This window comes from Mytilus trossulus, chromosome 1 (assembly GCF_036588685.1).
Source record: "Mytilus trossulus isolate FHL-02 chromosome 1, PNRI_Mtr1.1.1.hap1, whole genome shotgun sequence".
Taxonomy (NCBI): domain Eukaryota; kingdom Metazoa; phylum Mollusca; class Bivalvia; order Mytilida; family Mytilidae; genus Mytilus; species Mytilus trossulus.
Genome location: NC_086373.1, coordinates 59,232,737 through 59,246,585, shown reverse-complemented (window position 1 = coordinate 59,246,585; position 13,849 = coordinate 59,232,737). Strand labels below are relative to the sequence as shown.

Genomic DNA, 13,849 nt, shown 5'->3' with positions numbered 1-13,849 from the left:
AGGAAGATAACATAGACTTTGATTAGGGTTGTGATGTAGTTTCTGTTTTGTCAAGGGTGACATATGATTTGATGCATATCAGTTTATGTAGCTCCTGTTGGAGGGGGTGTTAGATAAATGGACATGTATGTACTGCATAGGCATGCTACCATTATAATGGTTAAGTTCTTCTAATATTTGATAATGTCTTGAAAGTCATGCTCCAGATGATATAACTTTCTGGCTTTTCTTTTTCTCTATCTGTCCAATTTTCCAGGTTTAACTGAAATATATATCATGTATATATGTACTAAGTTTGAAATATAACCCATATTTTTAGATTTGCAAATTTTTGTCTGATATTTTTTTTTCTGTCTGCATCGTTATTAGAAACACTGCTTTTGTAACATTTTATACAACTGCCTTTACTGTGTCCAGGGCTATAGACCACACTCATACTACAATAGACAGTATATCATCCTTTAGGACATTTTAATATCAAAATTTCTAGCATGAAAATATGTAGACCTCAACAGGAAATAAATTCACATGATATATACATTCAAATTTACAAAACTAAGATATTTTTAGACTAAAGTTATATAAGGATTTAATGGTCATCTGATACAGGAAGTGATATACATGTATGTTGACTTCTTGTCTGAATGAATGTACATCATCAGTTAATTAATCACATGTGTGTTAGTATTGTATGTACTATGGGGGAGGAATGGGGGATATTTGTATGAACTCATTGACCAAAGGAGGAATGAATGAAAACTATCACGAGGACAATCATAAAACTAAGGTACATGTAAAACATTTCTCCTCAATGAAGGTCTGCAAAAAGCAAGCATTTTTTAACTTTTCAATTCCCTAGAAAGCAACCTTAGCTGGGAATCAATTATCTATTCATCTTAGGTTGGCAATAAGAAACACACTTTATTGACATGATCTTTTCTCTTGTGAGATCTTTAAATTTAGCCAAAGAACATTCTTTTACAAATGTCAATTTAGGCTTGCTTTGGAAGGTCTTTATCAGTATTCATGGCTTGGGGATATCTGGATATGGGAAGCATTGCCCTGGAAGGTCCTGCTGTATCATGCTTATAAAGGCTATAAGCCAAATGCCAGGGATATGAAATATACTTCCTCTCTAATGATATGTAGTTCTTTGACCTTTTTGAAATTTGTAACAATAGACCAATGTTCTCAAAATTGGATGGACATGTACATTTAGACCAATTAAGGTCAATTAAAGTTAATGATGTCATTGTGCTAGCGGTTCTTCTTTAAGGAAGTAATAACTTAACCATTGTGAAATTGGAATATATATATAGGGAATTTCTGGATCTTTTAACCATATTCCAGAGCTTTACAATATTGAGAAGTTGGTCCCTAAGATTGCTTTATCCTCACATATTCTCCTGTTACATGTAGAGGTCTTGATCATAAATCACTGCAATTACTTAAATAATTTCAATCCAGTAGCCTACTTGGTAAAACAATCTCTTATTGTTTGTGTCCTTATACTTTACCATGTTAAGATATTTAGAAAAGAAGTGTATTTGTGTAACCTGTAAGAGCACCTTGTGTAATTGGAGGTGTTTTATACTAATTACTGGTGATGAAAATGTTTTTTTCTGTATATTTTTATAATAACCTCACTTACCCACTGATTACTGATGTAGAAGAAAGTATGTGGTGCATTAAACACTAACAGATGGTTTTTACATACTGACTTATCTCACCGACCTTGAACAATGGTTTGTAAGGTTGTGTAAGGATAAAACTTAAGGTTATTTGTATAACAGCAGTCACAGCAGTAAAACCAACAATCAGAACTAAGATACATCTCCACTTTGAGTCCTTATGTTTTATAGCTGTTGCTGTACTAAAACCTGCAACTAGACTCAGATAGAGCATACAAAAACTTTGACCACTTTTAATGTTATACTCTCTTAACTCATTCATGCATGTCTGTTGCTTTTAAGTAAGACCTAGTTAGAGAATACAAAATTTGCGCCGAATAGTCCCTCTAACGCCTTATACCTGTTGGCCCCCGAAAAAAATTAATGCTAAAAGAGAAATGTTCTGACTGTCAACACCAGGAATCAGGATAGTATATAAGTTGTAAGTGTCATTGAATTTTGTTAGAGTATCTGGCCTTCTGTTTCTGATTATAGGAATTAGGATCCCTCTTACTGCTGGTAGGGGTATTGTTTTCTCCTGTGTCCCCTTATATTTCACAAACTATACTTGAGAATATTACATTTATAATTCAGTTTTCATCATCTCCGTTTCTAATCAGATTTACCAATGCTTTATAGAATATTTTCAGATCTCCCATACCTCCTGGGATTAACTTATGGAAATGGCGTTTTTTCCCTCAACTACTTGAAATTGAAATGCCTCATTTGCAATTATTTGTAAAATGAATAAAATAGAATGACAAGCTGTTGAAATAAATGAGTGGGTGAGGTATTATATAACAACACTCAAATGTATATACTTTTTTATTCCCTAAACTTAAAATTGAAATAGATTTAACACAGGGCTTTACTGTCCTCAATACAATAAAAGATTATATAATGAGAATCGAAGATGAAACTAAAAATGAAAATTTCTTAAATTTGTGGATTTTTTTGAGAACTATACAGATGGAATAGATAGTCTCAGGTTGCCTTTATTTAGTAAAACTATATGGTAATATTTTCTTTCATTGTTTTAATGGTTTCTTCCTTATTCCAGACATTCAAGTGTGTTCTAGACAAATAAAGATATAAAGGACAAGGACTTTTACAAGTATAGGTCACATTACTGCCTGCAACAATGAGCAAAACCCATACAGATAGTAAGCTTAAAACGAAACAGGAAGGACAACATTTGAAACAAGTCAAAAGAGAAAAAAAAACCAACGGCCATATTTATGTTTAACAATCAAAAGAAAGAGATCTGTATTGCAAATAAACAAAAATGCTTTTCAAAAGACAAAAACACAAAGTTCTTATCTAAGCATACTCTCAGTTACTGTTCAAAGAATACTAAAAAGTGAACCAGTTTTTTATTCATTTATTAATAAACCACTCAACATGTTCGAATATTATTTAGTATTTGATATAAGTGACAAGTAGCACTAAAATACCTTTCTAGATTACTTGTCGTGTATGCATGTCCCCTAACGAAGACTCTCACATCATGACACATGACTGCTACATGAAACAGTAGTGCAAAATTTTGAATTATTCCATGTACAAAAAATACAGTCCTTGTATCATATATATTCACGGTATAAACTGACATAGACTTGTTTTATTGAAAAATGCTTATGATAAGCAGTTAGTTTTATCGAAAAAATCTAATGCTTTAAAAATCTGAAATAGGAAATTAAAAACAAATTAATTATTTTTTGAAACCATTCAATGTATATAGATATTTTTTTTTCATTAGCCGAGAGATATTACTCATAGCAAATAGTTCTGTCTGTTGGAGAAAAAAATATTGATTTTGCATCTGTACACAAAAAAAAACAAATAAATGTTCTCTTCTGGGATTTAGATTAAAAGTGAATGAACTTCATGTACTGATAATTAATAGCATCAAGATTAACTTTAGATTACCTTATTTTACCTTAAAACAAAAAAAAATGTTTGTAAATATTCAATATATTTCTTGGCCTTTTATACCTGACAATGGGGAATGGGCTTTGCTCATGGTTGAAGGCTGTATGGTGACTATAGCTGTTAATTTCTGTGTCATTACGGTCTTTTGTGGAGAATTGTCTAATTGGCAATCATACCACATCTTTTTTAAATATATGCCACCATTTTGTTTGTTGAACCTATGAGTCCCAACAAGTGATTTGACTATGATAATTTGGCATGTATAGACCTGTTTGCTACCAGGCAAGCAATACTGGCTCCATGGAGCCTCTAGTTCTGTTAGAATACATGTCCTGAATATCCTGATTTGTTTGTGGTATTGTATTTCAGTGAATGCAGTACTGTTAGATAACAGGTTCTATACAGTAACATTTTATTACTAACCCTTGGGTATTGAAATCTTTTATTCTAGCTTAATTTGCCATATTTCTTTATTCTTCCTGGTTGAGAACAGTTTGTTAACTATGTAAATTTATCTGCAAATAGTGACTTGGATTTTTCAAGCATTCCTTTGAGTCAAGATAATAAATGACAGAACTATTTCAGAATTTAGTAGTTATGTATTATTACCCTAAAGGCAATTTCACACATATTCTTTACATTTGTGCCATCCAAGAAATTGTAGTCATATTCTTCTCAGCCACTACACATGTGCAAATCTGAGCTTCTTTATTTTTTATATCAATCATCATATTAATTTTCAAGCTTTACTGTGTGATTTGTTTTCTGACCTATCTATGTTATTTCTGTTTATAAATTATTATACATATGTATGTTCTTTATTGTTCTTCCAGTTTTAAGCATACACATGTATGTTCTTTATTGTTCTTCCAGTTTGCAGCATACACATGTATGTTCTTCATTGTTATTTCTGTTTGCAGCATGCACATGTTTGTTCTTCATTGTTATTTCTGTTTGCAGCATACACATGTGTGTTCATTGATATTTTTGTTTTCAGCATACATATGTATGTTTTTCATTGTTCTGCCTGTTTTCAGCATATATATGTATGTACTTCATTGTTCTATCTGTTTTAAGCATACACATGTATGTTCTTCATTGTTTTACCTGTTTGAAGCATACACATGTATGTTCTTCATTGTTTTACCTGTTTGAAGCATACATATGTATGTTCTTCATTGTTTTACCTGTTTGAAGCATACACATGCATGTTCTTCATTGTTTTACCTGTTTGCAGCATACACATGGTTGTGTTTTATTGTTCTACCTGTTTTAAGCATACACATGTATGTTTTTCATTGTTCTTCCTGTTTGTAGCATACATATGTATGTTCTTCATTTTTCTGCCCGCTTGAAGCATACACATGTATGTTCTTCATTGTTCTGCCCGCTTGAAGCATTAATATGTATCTTCTTCATTGTTCTTCCTGTTTGCAGCATACATATGTATGTTCTTTATTAGACATTTTTTGGACCATTTTCCCCAGCAACTATAAGATCTCATTGATATTCAGTACCAAGCTTGATATTGGTAACCTTTGCAGTTTGACAAGATAAATTTCTATATCATCTTCCTGTATGTTGCATAATTGTATACTATTCTGAGTGAGTCTTCACATTGATGCACATTTAAAATGTTAATGTTTTTCTCAGGAAGTTCAAATCAGAGGCTTTTGTGTGCATATCCATTGTTTGCATTTACAATGTATGATATTGTATTTTCTTTCACTTGAAAGTGAAGAATAAGGAAGAGCAGTTCTTCATATTACAACTTGAATGGTTAAAGAACAAACTGTCAGCTACAGACTGCTTATTTAAGTAGCTCTTAAGCCTAATTATTCTACGTTTGAGTTCTCTCCCTTGCTCATTGTATATTCTTTAGTAAGCACATACTCAACATGTACCAAATCTTTTGATGGTCCAACATACTTTTGACCAGTGGCCAAATTAGATTGTGACAAGCAATTAAAAGTAAAATGGAAAGATATATGATACATCTCTATCAAACATGTTTGTTTTAATGCTTAAGGCTATATGAGAAATTTAAGATTTATTATTGACTTGAAGGAGAAAATGCAAATAGTAATGGAAGCAAAGTTGTAATATTTATTATTTTTTATTCTTGCAGGTAATTAATGGCTAAAGACCAGGTGAGTTTCTCATATATATTTAAATTATCACTCACTTTTCAAACTTTTTCATTTGACCCCCCAAGAAAATCGAAAACTTTCAAAAGTTTTAGTCAAATTATGTTCTGCTAAAAAAAATAACTGAGAAGGAAGATAGTGTAAGTGATAATGAGACATCTATCAAGCATGTTTGTTTTAATGATGTTAATGTAACTGAAAATCTTTTTTGAGGAAGTAGTTTCATTAAAAACCTGTTACATTGTAAAAGGACAAAAAACATTTTGAGCATATTTCAACTTTCCATGATTTGATGTCGTCAGTTATTTTGCACATTGTAGACAAGTAAGACCTTCATTATTTTTTTAATTTTAGCTTTAAAATATACTGTGAAAGTACTTTAATTCGTGGGTATCAATTTTCGTGGTTTGAGGAAAATTTATATGTTCGTGGGTTTTTAAATTCGTGGATATAAGTTTCTTAAAAATAAAAAAATAAAATAAAAATTAAAGCCAGGTTACAAATAGTTTTGATTGAGGAAATTGCAAAGTAAACATTGATCCATGTAAATCGTAGTGATAACACTAATTAGCCCATAATGAAGTGTTCAACAGATTAAGAACAGTGAAGGGGTTAATTAGGCCATAAACATGTCACCTAAAGAAAACAGTAACATAAACAAATGCTATAAACGTATCTTGAATTGTCAAATAATTCTTATCAAAATCAAACCCAGCATGAATTTATAATTTCCCTTATGTACGAGAACTACCAGGATATAATGAACACTTTATCATATCAATACTGGAAATCTGACTTTCATCGATCTTAAATATTTTTGAGAGAAGTACAGTTTAGGTTATTTAAGCTTAAATGGGTATGATCATGCTCGTGGTTGTAGTTCTATGACTGCTATTAAAGAATTCTTAGATTTGGCGTTATTCAATATATTCTCTAGATCATATCAGTAATCAAACCTACCGATGGGGATCTTCCTATGACTTGATTTTCTCAATGGTTGTTTTATTTCGTTGGACACTTAAATTCGTGGATAAAGTCATCCACGAAAACCACGAAAATTGATACCCCACGAATAAAAGTACTTTCACAGTAGTGTTCTATCTACTTGCACTGTTACTTTACCTTGGTTTAGCAAAAGGGGTCTAATAACAGCAAAAGTGTAGATGTTTTAAAACAGGCCAAAGATTTCAAAGGGACATTCAAAATCATAAGTCAGAAATAAACTGGCAATGCCATGATGGCTTCAAAGAAAAAAACAAGCCAAACAACAGTTAATAAAACACACAACATAGAAAACTTTGATTGAGCAACACAAACCCCACAAAATACTAGGGATGATCTGAGGTGCTCTGGACTATTAAGCAGATCCTGCTGTCACTTAAGTCTGCATGGTTTGTAATGTACAAGAACAAAAAGGAAGCAGAAATCTAAAAGACAAACAAAAACGTAAGTTGAGGAAAAAAGTCCATATAATTGCATTGAGAAAAATGACCGAAATTGTTCACAAAACCACACAGAGAAAACCAAAGATTGACCAAAGCATATTCCATCTGCAGATCATCTCGGAATGCTCTGCCAGGAAAGCTGTTTCTCTGCATTAGTCATGGCATTGCTCTTGACAAAGTTTAAATGAGAAGTTAAGTTATCAGCTCTAAAATTGTTCATTTAAAAATTTAGAAATCAGAAAAAAACTAAGGTTTTAACCCCCTCAGGTGCTTTTATTAAGCATTTTGCTCTTCAATTATTTTGGTTCACAAAAAATATATCCTTGGCTTTGGCTATACACAGTCCAGTTGTCAGAAGAGCATTTCAAATATTGGGCTATACGCAGTCCAGTTGTCAGAAGACCATTTCTAATGCATAAAATCATTGTTTTAATTTTTATGTAAGCAGCGATAGTTATTAAAACTATTAGCATTGACATTTTAAAAAGACTTTCATCTAATAAAGGTCTTATCTTTCAAACATTATCTTAATGAATTAAAATGTAGTAAGACATCCATATCTCAAGTACTTACAAGCCACCGAGCTCAATAAAAACAGCAACATATGTTGTAAAACATTCATTGATAAAACTGTTGATTTCCTTTATGTAACAGTCCTTATATCTCAGATACTTTTCAAATTTGAAAAAGTAACATTAAAAATGAATTAATTGTATACAAAGGTCACAAAAGATAAGAGAATGTCTTTGGAATGTATTGACTAGCAATAATAATGATTAGTAATGTGTTAACCCACCCTGATCAATGGCATCAATATTACCCCCTGCAGAGGATCATCAATACAGGTATAGTGTGCAATTCAATGGATACAATAAATGTGTGAAAAAAAGTATTCTTGCTGTCGGTCTTATTTTTTGGGGTGGAATAGTTTGTTTCCATAGTTACGTCTTGTGTTAATTGATTGGAATGGAAAGGTATAGCAATCAATGCAGTAGTTAAATCCTTGTGTATACTGTTGTGTGTTACATCATTGACAGTCCACAGCCGATATATATGTACTATCATCATCAATAGCTGGGGGATAGTAAGATGTTTTCTGTGAGGGATTAATTCATTAACAATGCATTCTGATGATAGGATCTGCTTGAAGGTTTGATAATGAATTAGTACTATTTTTAGATTTGTTTTATGAAGATTTTGTATTGATGCACTTTGTGTTTTCAATAACAAATTAGAGTAATGAGAGCAGTATGGTCTATATACATGTCATATGGTAATTTGTTATGGATAGATATTGTTTAATCAGTTTTAACTCATTACACAGTATTTTTTTCTGAAGATTTCATAAATGTGTGTATGCATGATGGTGTGTAAGTAAGGGCTATACCAAAACTGTTTAAAACAGAAAACTAGACTCAAATAGAGAGACATGTTATTTTGAGTGACAGTGAAGAGGCTTAGGAATTTAAAAAAAGCATGAAGTGTGAAAGATTTAAAGGGAGATGAGTTTAAAAAAGAAACGAGTGATAAAAATAATGATTTGAGTTTGAAGCATTTTGTGCTAACATTGAGGCTAATTTAGGGGGGGTCAGGCGTGACGAAGTCCGGCCCCTACTTATGAAAATTTCTGGATCCGCCACTGGCTAAGTTGATAATATTGGACTTGTAAAAGGAAATATTTATTTTAAAGATTTTGTCCTGGGTAACTGATTCAAAATTGAATTATTTAAAAGATAAAATATCTATCTTGACATATTGAATTTTAATGTATTGAAGAGTTATGTGAACTGATTAAGGTAGGAATGCTCTTATTCATCAGAATACATCATAAGGATCTTCAATCTTCACAAAATTTACATAGTCTTTAAATTGTACAGTTTGACTTTGGTATGGAATAAAATGACCTGACAAAATATATACAAGAATAGAATATATCTATACCATTCCAATTCATTTTACACCTGATGGAAACAAAAACTAAGATTGAAAATAGATTTTAATTTGACATATATACATTTTTTCAGTTTGTCAGCTGTTTTCATTTTCTAGATTTAACCCTAATTTATAGCCTTAATAAATTTCAGCAATAACTTTTGTTTATATAATCTTTTTTATATATAAACAGCATCAAGTCAATATGTCTGATCAATATATAATATAAATAAAATATGTTTAAATATCATATCTCACCTTGAACTTTTTAAACACCTACATTTTTGGACTGACTGACTTTGATGGATTGATTGACATGTGAAGAACTATTAATTTTCAGTAAGTGGCATTTTTGTATGGACTATTTCATCTCCCCAGTACCTTTTTATATGGCCTCAGGACACTGAACAAAAGTCCATGTCAAAAATGATGTTGTGTTCAATTGATATATTATTTTACTATAGGACAGACTTGTAAATGTATAGGGTAGGTCTTTTTTCATATTTTTTACTTGAATTGTATTTTATTTTAACAAATACAAATTATGCAAACATAAAACTTTAAAATGCTTTAAAAGAAAAAGATTAATAGATATATAAGAAATATGAAACTATTAGCTTCATTGTAAATTTATTCAAAAAGCAAAATTGGTTCTGAAACAGATCTTGTATAGTGAGTTTATTATGTTATAAATCGTTTTGGATTGAGTGTAGAAATATTGTTTTTCCCTGCAACTGAATATTATGTAGATGGGGTTTAATACAATTCCAAATACATGTTTTAATAGAGATGACATTTAGATAGTTGAGAGGAGACACATATGACTCTATTGCAATTCAGTGTGAATGGAATTTATGGAGATTTTGTCAAATAAATTAATGATTGCAGGATAAAAAGCATGTATTCCAAATCTTAAAAATCATTATTTTATTGGATGAGAAGAACCCATATTGGACATTACCATTGCATAGCAACAATGACAGCATAGTAAAAATGAACCCTTTACTATTGTTACTTTAGGAACAAGTCTTTTTGTGACTTATAATAAACAAAAGGGCTTATTTAGATCACTGATAATTTTTCTTTTAAAGCAGCCAGGAGTCGAGCAAAGAGGTCTTTTGAGGGAGATTGTAAAAAGTGTTCTCCAATTGCCAAAATAATTTGAGGGATTGAAAGAAAGCAACTCGTTTTGATCGTAACTATTCTCCATAAATTAAAACTTAATCCAAACAAAAGAAACTTTTTCTTGAGTTTTGTCAAGTTCACAATAAAAGAACAAGTTATGTAAAAGTTTACCCCATGTCATGGGCATAGATCGATCTAGAATATATTTAAAAAGTCATAAGGCATCTCTCTGCACTTATCCAGTACACTTGTTATCAAGTACACCATTCATTAAGGCTTCTGTATGATCATTAATTCTTCACAATATTAAAATATAATTGTACTGAGACAAAATATGAATTCTAATGACAATGCATAATAATATGACTAATTAAAATGACATGCTTGTGTCATAAGATAAGATATGTAACAAGTTTCAGCTTGTATTATGTCTAACACTTTAACTTATTTAAATGTGTAATACATATGTTTGCAAAAATCATATAGAGAAATAATTCTAGAAACATTATAAGTGGGTTTCATTGGGGTCTAAGCATCATGCGGGATAGGCTGATTTTGTAAGCATGACACATGAAAGTCAAATTATCATTTAGTGTTAAAACGAAACTGAATCTTGTAAAATTGGACTGTGAAATTAAAAGCGTTATAATTACAGTGATATCTAATGGGGAATGGAAATCTGACAAAATAATATGCGGGGTCTGAGATTAGACCCCGATTGAGAACCCCTTGTAACATTGCTTTAGAACTCCAGTTTGATGTGTGTCATTGTTGACTATCAGAATTTGTCTAATTGATGATCAAAAATCAAATGTCACTTCCTAACTAGATTTATGCATAAATGCAAGACTACTCATAGTTTATTTAGTAGTTATGTAACGCAGGATGTATAATTTATCCATTATAAATAAACAAGATTCAGTAAATAAACCAAAGAGTACATATTGTCCATTTGGCATAACTATCAGTCATTGATAAGTAAAGCCTCAATGATCTTAACTATCATTTCTTGTTTACATATTTCATTTATAAATATGAGAAATATACAGATAGTGATCAAAGCTTCCACTGTCTGTTATTATAACAACTCATTAATATACTGTAGAATTTCTTATTAACTTTCTAAAGCAAAGATCTATTGTAAAAGAACATTTAAATATCTCCATTTCTATTGACAGAAGTCATTTTTTCTACTCAACCATTTAAATGATTTTGTTTTGTCTCTTATTTGTTTATACGCAGTTCGATATAAAAAATAGAAGACCTTGTATGATTGCAAATGTTTTTCCTTTTAAAATTTAATGACTTAATCACTGTGTCTCTAATTATGGTCTATTTATATTCATCTGTCTGTATATATGTACAAGTTGTGTCATATTCAGAACTTATGGATGCCTTAACTTGTAAGTTGAAGGATGTTAATGAAACTTGGTATTAGAGTTGCCCACCACAAGAAGGTGTGACATGATTGAGTTTGGAATGTCTTTCTGCATGCCTTGACAGTGATAGTCACAAACAGTTTCAAATATATATGTTTAACCTTTTTCTACTCAGAACTTTTGAATGCCTTGAAGGATAAAGGGTGTTAATTTGCTAATAAATTAACAGTAACAATTTTCTTGCACCAGATGCGCAATTCGACAATACATGTCTGTTCAGTGATGCACTTGGCCAAAATATTTGAATTCCAAAGCTTATAATTGCTAATATGGTATGAATATTTGTCTGTAAGGTCAAGGTTGAGTTCTTTGCATATTTAGATAAAAATACAAGGGCAGAATATCTATTTTTTGTTGGTTTGCTGTCTTTATAATTGTGGATTTTATCCACCTCTTCTTTTATTTATATGCAATGGTTTTATATTTTGAATGGATAATGGTTTGTATTAAAACTTGTGAATCTTATCTAAATTAAAAATGTCTTTTTCTGAATTAATAAATAATAATTTACTCCAAATGGAAAATAATTCCTCAGAATTGAAAATGACTATTTTGCTCTAAATCAGTCTGCACTACACAATGGTGTTGTATTATACTCCTGACTTGTTCTTCTGAGCAATGGCTGTTCTTTGTAAGAAATAAAGAATTTTGTATCATGAATCACCTTAATGTGAAATATTTCTCGTTCCTCTATTGACCAGTACTTGATAGTGACATCTTTCCTCTCTTAAATCTTGCAGAAAGCTATGAGTTCCGTTAAGGTTAATGATTACTTGATAGACTATAAGAATCTATTTTTCCGTTCCTGCATATTGTATTTATGGAATGTTTGTCAATGTAGGAGGTTTACTGTAACACGGTACAATCAAAGCCTTTTCTTCAGGAATTGTCTATACAATGAATCATACAATTGATTTGTCATTTCTTTATCAATAACATCCAAGTTGTATTATACAATACAGTTTGTATTCTAAGAAATAACTGTTAACAAAAATCTTTGAATATATATACATGTAGTTAATAATGTGTTGTTTTTTTAAGAAGAGCTGAGATTAAGCAAAAATAAATTGTCAAAGGTCAATGGATGACCTTTTATTGTACCATTTCAGATGAGTTTAAAGGTAATGGGTCCAAGTTCCTATACCAATGTCTTTTTGATTCAAATAGGCTAACAAATCATAATTAGGTTCTTTCTTAAAGCACCATTGACCTTATTGTGTAATTTATGGTGAACAATAGGAAAAAGGGTTCAACTCAAAGAATTTAATTTTAAAGTGCATGAAAGATAAGCTTAATAGCATGTGTGAGAGCCTGACTGTCATAGCATTCTGACCACCCTCCCCTCCCCTAGATTATAAGTTACCTTGTCAATAAGTCTCGAGTAATTCAGACAGGAACATAAGAGAACATGATGTGAGACAACTGAGGTCTTGTCTTCCACTGATGTATTATCTGTAGGGTTATTCAAAGTCTCGTGTAATTCAGACATAAGCATAAGAGAACATGTAAGGTGAGACAACTGAGCTCTTGTCTTCTACTGATGTATTATCTGTAGGGTTATTCATTGTTAAGTGTCAATATTCTATTGTCTTTTACACTCTGTCTAGTATATTGTGACATTTATGAATATTTATGGAAAATTTATAATTTTTTTGTTGTTTGATTGACATAAAAAGATTGTTTGTGGTTTTGATTGTCACTATAACACCCTTGGACATAATCAAGGTCACCTGATACCTTATGGGTAGTGTTGTCAGGATGGGATACAGTATGAGGGGTGATCTATAGTTTACACTGTATTAGAATTAGGGATCTTTGACCAAATAGAGATTTTTGGACAAAATCTTTGTTATGACCAAAATACTCTAGTTCAGAGCCAAATTTTGAAAATATTTATTTTTATTATTCCGCATTTAATTGATAAATGGACAATACACAAAGATAGTCTTGGGTTAAAGTTTGTAACATAAATAACTTCCTTTATTGGCCATATGAAACATCGGCAGAAGGTTTTTTATGCTTAAGAAACAACGTCTGAAGCAAATTTTTGAAACTATATTTTTTTCATATCCAGTATTTTTCTGTATATTAATTCACTAAGTTTTTCATATTTAACATTTACAGACAGTCTGAAATAAATAGATTTGTGAACATCAATG

At 30.9% G+C, this 13,849-nt stretch overlaps 1 protein-coding gene across 14 annotated transcripts in view; it reads left to right on the top strand.

The window, feature by feature from the left end:
• Positions 1-13,849, top strand: part of LOC134680677 (plasma membrane calcium-transporting ATPase 2-like) — a 119,907-nt gene that overhangs the window by 31,038 nt on the left and 75,020 nt on the right. For 12 of the 14 annotated variants that reach the window (XM_063539928.1, XM_063539936.1, XM_063539837.1 and 9 more), the window contains one exon: positions 5,731-5,752. The gene's annotated coding sequence lies outside the window, so the exon portion shown is untranslated. Of the gene's footprint in view, positions 1-5,730; positions 5,753-8,320; positions 8,345-9,489; positions 9,613-13,849 lie in introns of those variants that run through there. The other 2 variants (XM_063539912.1, XM_063539903.1) reach the window with 2 other exon arrangements.